The 5,402-nt window shown below is 37.1% G+C and overlaps 1 pseudogene; it reads right to left on the bottom strand.

Moving 5' to 3' along the window:
• Positions 1-2,003: 2,003 nt before the first annotated feature.
• LOC109337978 lies at positions 2,004-4,353 on the bottom strand (annotated as a pseudogene).
• Positions 4,354-5,402: the final 1,049 nt, after the last annotated feature.

Below are 5,402 nucleotides of genomic sequence, written 5' to 3'. Positions count from 1 at the left end.
GAAGTGTTGTAAATGGTTAGCTTGAATCAGATCTTCAGTGGTGTTCTGCAGCTAGGTATACTCTTTTGTGACATGCCCAAAAAAGGTGTGGAAATCACAATACTTGGAACGGTCTTGGGTCCCCAGCTTGCTCCCCGGTTTAGACTTAGAGAGCTGGACCAGATGAGTGGCCATGATTTCTTGCAGTATCCTGGTGCAGCTAGCATTGAGGCGAGTGTAGGTGGAGTATTTTGGTTTCTTGGGTGGTTAGGGTGGGTCATCTTACGGATGTTCATGGATTTTTGGTTGCTTGGCTTCCCGTGAGGGGGTTGCTATTCTCCATGTTCGGATGATTGGCGGGTGGGATGAGTTTCTTCTAGGTTAATAAAATGTTAGGCCTTTGACTAGAGATCTTCCAAGGTGAGGCCCGAATACTTGGCCAATTCTTGCCTAAAGAGGCCATCGTGCAATCTTGTCACCAAAATATGTACCGCCACTTCTAGACTCAAGATGCGAACTTTCATGGCCTTCGTGTTGAGCTTGTTTAAGTAACCTCGGAGAGGCTCATATAGTTCATGTCGTATACCAGATAGGTTATATGAAGATTGGGGTTGTTCTTTGCTTGTTGTAAACCGGATGTTGAACCCATTAGAAAGAGTTGTCCACTGATCAATACTATTTAGTGTTAGCCATGTAAACCACTACAACACAGCACATTTTAGAGTGAAAGAGAAGGCTCGGCACATGATGGGGCCAGTCACCCCATGGAAAAGCAAAGAGGCATCAAAGGCATCTAGGTGGTCTTGCCGGTCAGTGGTCCCATCATGTTGGTCGATGTTGTTTGAGCAGGTTAGATTTTTAGTGAGTGGTGAGGACATGATTGCTTCTGTGAAGGGGTGTGTTGCTCATAAGGAGCTATAGTCAGATGGACGAGTTATCTGGGTGGTTTTTGTGTTTGGGGAGCTATAAGCCAGGAAGCTTCGACAGACTCTTCGGAGCTAATCAGCAACTGGCCGCAAGGGTCTATTACTAGGCTTAGGTCTATGTTGGCGGAGTTCGGCTAATAGTTGGGCCTACTGTTAGATGATCTTGCCTTAGGTTTGGATCATTTGGAGAAGTTATTGAGTAGTAGGTGCTTTTGGGCTAGGGTTGGGGGCATGACTTTGGCTTGCTTGTTGGGATGGTTGTACTAGTGCTGAAAGGTCGATGGAAGGAGTGTCGTGGTTTGGAGGAATGTTTGTGGTGAGTGGTTCTACTTGGCTTAATGGTTGAGCTTGGTTACGGGTGGTCACCATATTGTAGGTTTCCCACAGACGGCGCCAATGTTCTTTAGTGTTGATTGGGTATGGTCGATATCAAGTGTCTGGTTGAGTAGAAGTAATCATGAATATTGGTTGGAATGTCGTCTGGACCCGCTGTGGAAGGTACCTGAAAAGGTTCTCTAATGATCAAGTCAGTATAAAGTCTCTAGAGAGAGAATGAGAGTAAATAAGAGAGAAGTTAAAGCAAGAGCAATAAGTGCAAGCAATAAATAAGGGAATGATAATTAATTGATACTTCATGTGTGATGATCTCATATTTATAGTAGGTTGGAGGGGTTGACGTGACATCCGACTATTGGCAAATGCCTCGTTGGTACGGGGAAAGCATGTTGGGTTGTCCTTATTCACCCTATAGGTCTGCTATTGTCGATTTGTCAGGGGGCAGGTAGGATTTTGCAGGCAGCGTGATAGGTAGAATGTCAGGGACGTATTAATGGCAAGTCATGACACATTAATGACGAGACATAGATGCATTAATGACAAGTCAAATATACATTAATGTCAAGTCAGAGACACATTAATGACGTTTTCAAAGGGCTCAATCCACCTCTGGCGGGTGGACAGTGATGTTCGACTCATTATTAATTCAGTAATAATCTAAAATGATCCAAATTTATCTGGGAAGAAACAAGTCCATCAAAAATTTTGTATATATCTTATCATTTTGCACTAATAAATAAAATTTTAAAGTTATTTAGGTATTCATAGCATGTTTGCAATTTATTGACCAATAAGATCATAGCCAAAGCCAATTGATCCATATAATGCACACATATAGAAGGGACATAGTTTCTTTGTCACAAAAACTTTGCCCCTCCCTATTTATGACGAATAGATTTATACTAAGTAATATAATTTTTCTATTTAATTAAATAACATATTTAATTGGCTTGAGACACAAATGGGGATATGGATTGGGACATGAGATATTGATCCGTATAGAAGTATGAATGGAGATCATCTGTCCCAAGATTTGGTGTCTCAATGTATACCAATCCTATAAAAAAGTGTCAACTAATTAAGAAAAAAATCATAAAAGCTAAAAATAATTTTTTTTATTACTTGTTGTAATGTGATTGGCTTTAAACATAGAGATAGGAAGTTTTGGGACATGTAATCATTTTCCATACAAGTATGTACCAATGCTTTATTGCATAGAGAACTTAAATCCTGACCTTTCCGCTTAGAAAACACTACTAGGAAAAGTTGCAAAGACATGTCGAATATGGCCAAGCAAAAATTTTGACATGGAAACAGAATGCTTCATGATTTTATAATACGGTGCTAACATACCCAGCAAAGCAATGTCAACAACCACTCCAACCAAAAGATTAGCACCATATAACTCAAACTCGACCCAGAAAATCCTTGCCCCTTTGTGAACCTATTGTACAATATGAGTCTATACAAATCTCAGTTTTAACTCTAAAGAGAAAAAAGGATCAACTAGCATACGAGTTCTCAACATAAAACAATGTTTCATCGGAAAAGAAAGTGGTCAACTAGAACCCTCTAGTTCCAAATAAAGAAGAAGGAACATTTTACGAATGTCTATATATTTTGTTGTCTCTACCATATCATAAGTAAACTTCACACCCCTAGCTTCAGCTCCTTTCATAATCGCTTCAAAGTTTAGCAAGGACTCAAATTCTTTATCAAAAATAAAAAATATGGTGTCGAGCTCTGATTTTCTGCTACGCGACCTCTTTAGGAGTAATCATCACGTCTTTTGTGGTTAAAATGTGGAAAACTCAATTTAAGATCAAATTAGGATAAAATGGTCTTTGATATCAGAGTTTGAGTTTAGGAGTCGATTACGGATCAAGTAAGGTATTAGCACCTCGTCCGCCCATAATTAAATGATATCCTAACTAATTGCCTGAATTAAATACCCTTGATTTATTTAAATTAAATTGTTTACACAAAATGTTTTTTTTTGTGTCTGACAATAGTTCATCTTGCTCTTACGTATCCCTATATGCAATAGGGAAATCAAGACTACGTAGTTCTAGTTTTAAAATGATTTATCGGTAAAATAATTGTCTCTTTAAAAAGGGTGAAGCAGCCAAAACTAATATCCACACCGTATCCCATTTCAAAAAGGTTTGAAAATAATTATAATATATTTATTGGTTTTATTGTTAAGTTAGAAATTAATGGAATGAGAAGAAACGTCATAACGCGACTGTTCAATGATGATATGAGGAGAAAAAGTCTTATCACGACCGGCTTCCATTCTTTGATTAATCCTCAAAAAGTTATCATAATTTATTTGCTCATATAAAAATATTTGAATTAAATCTCTTATTGTTAAACTTAAGAATTGTTTTATTTTATCAACACACATAATGTAACAGATTAAGTAATAATGTGCACATAGTTTAATATTTTTATTATTAGAGAGATTATTAAATTGTAGACAAAGGGAACAAAATTTTAACATAAGGAAGTGGCATCATATATTATATATATTATGCATTTCCCGTTATTTACACGTTATTCGAAAACACACAAATAAACATAATATATTAAACACATTGTACTATATGTCAGGAAACACAATAAAAACCAAAGAAATCACACATAGACTTTTTCAACAAAAGCTTTGTAACATCATTTTCTTGGATACACATCACTTGTCCCGTCCAATAAAAAATTGAAACTTAATTAAAAATAAATTAAAAAAACTTAAAGTAACATATCTACATTACTTGCAAAAATTATATTAGTTTGGGACATGAGAACACATTGATTTTAGGACAGGTGATCCCATTCCATTTTCTTTAGATGTAGATGATAATTGAAAAGCAAAAGGCATTCAAACGCAACATTTGAACTGTGAAAAGAAAAAAAAGAAGGTTACTGAAACCTTAAAGGGATACTAGACAACTTGGAGAACAACAATGGATGAACTCATCCATGGAGGAGGTTGTCGGGACCAAGCTTCTGCAGCGAGGTCGAGCGTGGGGCGCCGACGTGCCTTGCGTAAGGTGTCGCGGTGGACCAGCAGTCCAGCACCATTTCTTTCCCAATCTCGTCGGTCCTGGTGCATTACCGTGAAGAGGATGACATTGAGGGGAGTTCCCCTTTGCCCAATGGATGAGGTTCACAGTTCTGTGGCTTCGATGGGTGATGGTTCTTGAGGTGAGATAGAATAGGATAAACTTTAATAGTGGTCTAGGATGTTGAACATGGTAGTTTTTGGGGATTGTGTTTTGATGATAATAAATGAAGAAGAAGACATTATTTTCTAAGATGAATATGGGTTTTTTGTACCTCCAGGAAAAGACTTCCTAGAAACCTATCTCTCACATGAAATCCTCTACCTCATATTGTGTGTGATCTTTTTTATAGTGGCACGTGAAAATTGTGAGTGAGAAGTGAGGGTAGAAAAAAAAAAGTGCCCCCTCTGACTAAAGTGCTATATAGTGTTTTATAGGAGAAAGAAGAAGAAAGTGGTGGTGGGTTTGTGGGGTGAAAACGTGGATGGTGGTTAAGGAAAAAGTTGGATAGTGGTTATTAGTGGAATGGGGATCACCTGTCCCACTTTTTTGTGTCTCATTGTGTTCCAACCCAATAGGAAATTGTCATCTACTTAAAAATAAAAATCACAAAATGATAAAATAACTTTTTTATGCTAGTTGGTAGTGTTTGATTGGTTTGATACATGGGGACGTGATTTTTTAGGGACAGAAGATCCTCATTCTTATTAGTGAATGTATAGAGAAGTTGGTTTTTTATTGTCGAGTTATGGGTGGTTTGGGATACCTAAAAATGTCATTATTTGATATACCCAAAAACATTTGTATTATTTATTTGTCATTTTTTTGAAATAGTATTATGGGCTGAACAAAAATCGATATTCACAGTTGTCTCTCTTTACTTGTTGCGTACATGATAGTAAACAAACTGAGGTTTGAGATATATCACGGTAAGTAACTAGTAAATAAATGAATACTAATATTGTTAAGGCTCATAAAAACTTACCTGATTGTTAAGGCCCATAAAAACTTACCTAACAAATTCTCACTATCTAAAAGTTTCTATCGTCTTTGCTGAGCAAAGTTGCCTTCACGATGATTCGAGATTAATCTCGAAAGG

Source organism: Lupinus angustifolius, unplaced genomic scaffold (genome assembly GCF_001865875.1).
Source record: "Lupinus angustifolius cultivar Tanjil unplaced genomic scaffold, LupAngTanjil_v1.0 Scaffold_16_55, whole genome shotgun sequence".
Lineage (NCBI taxonomy): Eukaryota > Viridiplantae > Streptophyta > Magnoliopsida > Fabales > Fabaceae > Lupinus > Lupinus angustifolius.
Note: the sequence above shows the minus strand (reverse complement) of the source record. Positions and strands in the feature narration are given on the sequence as shown.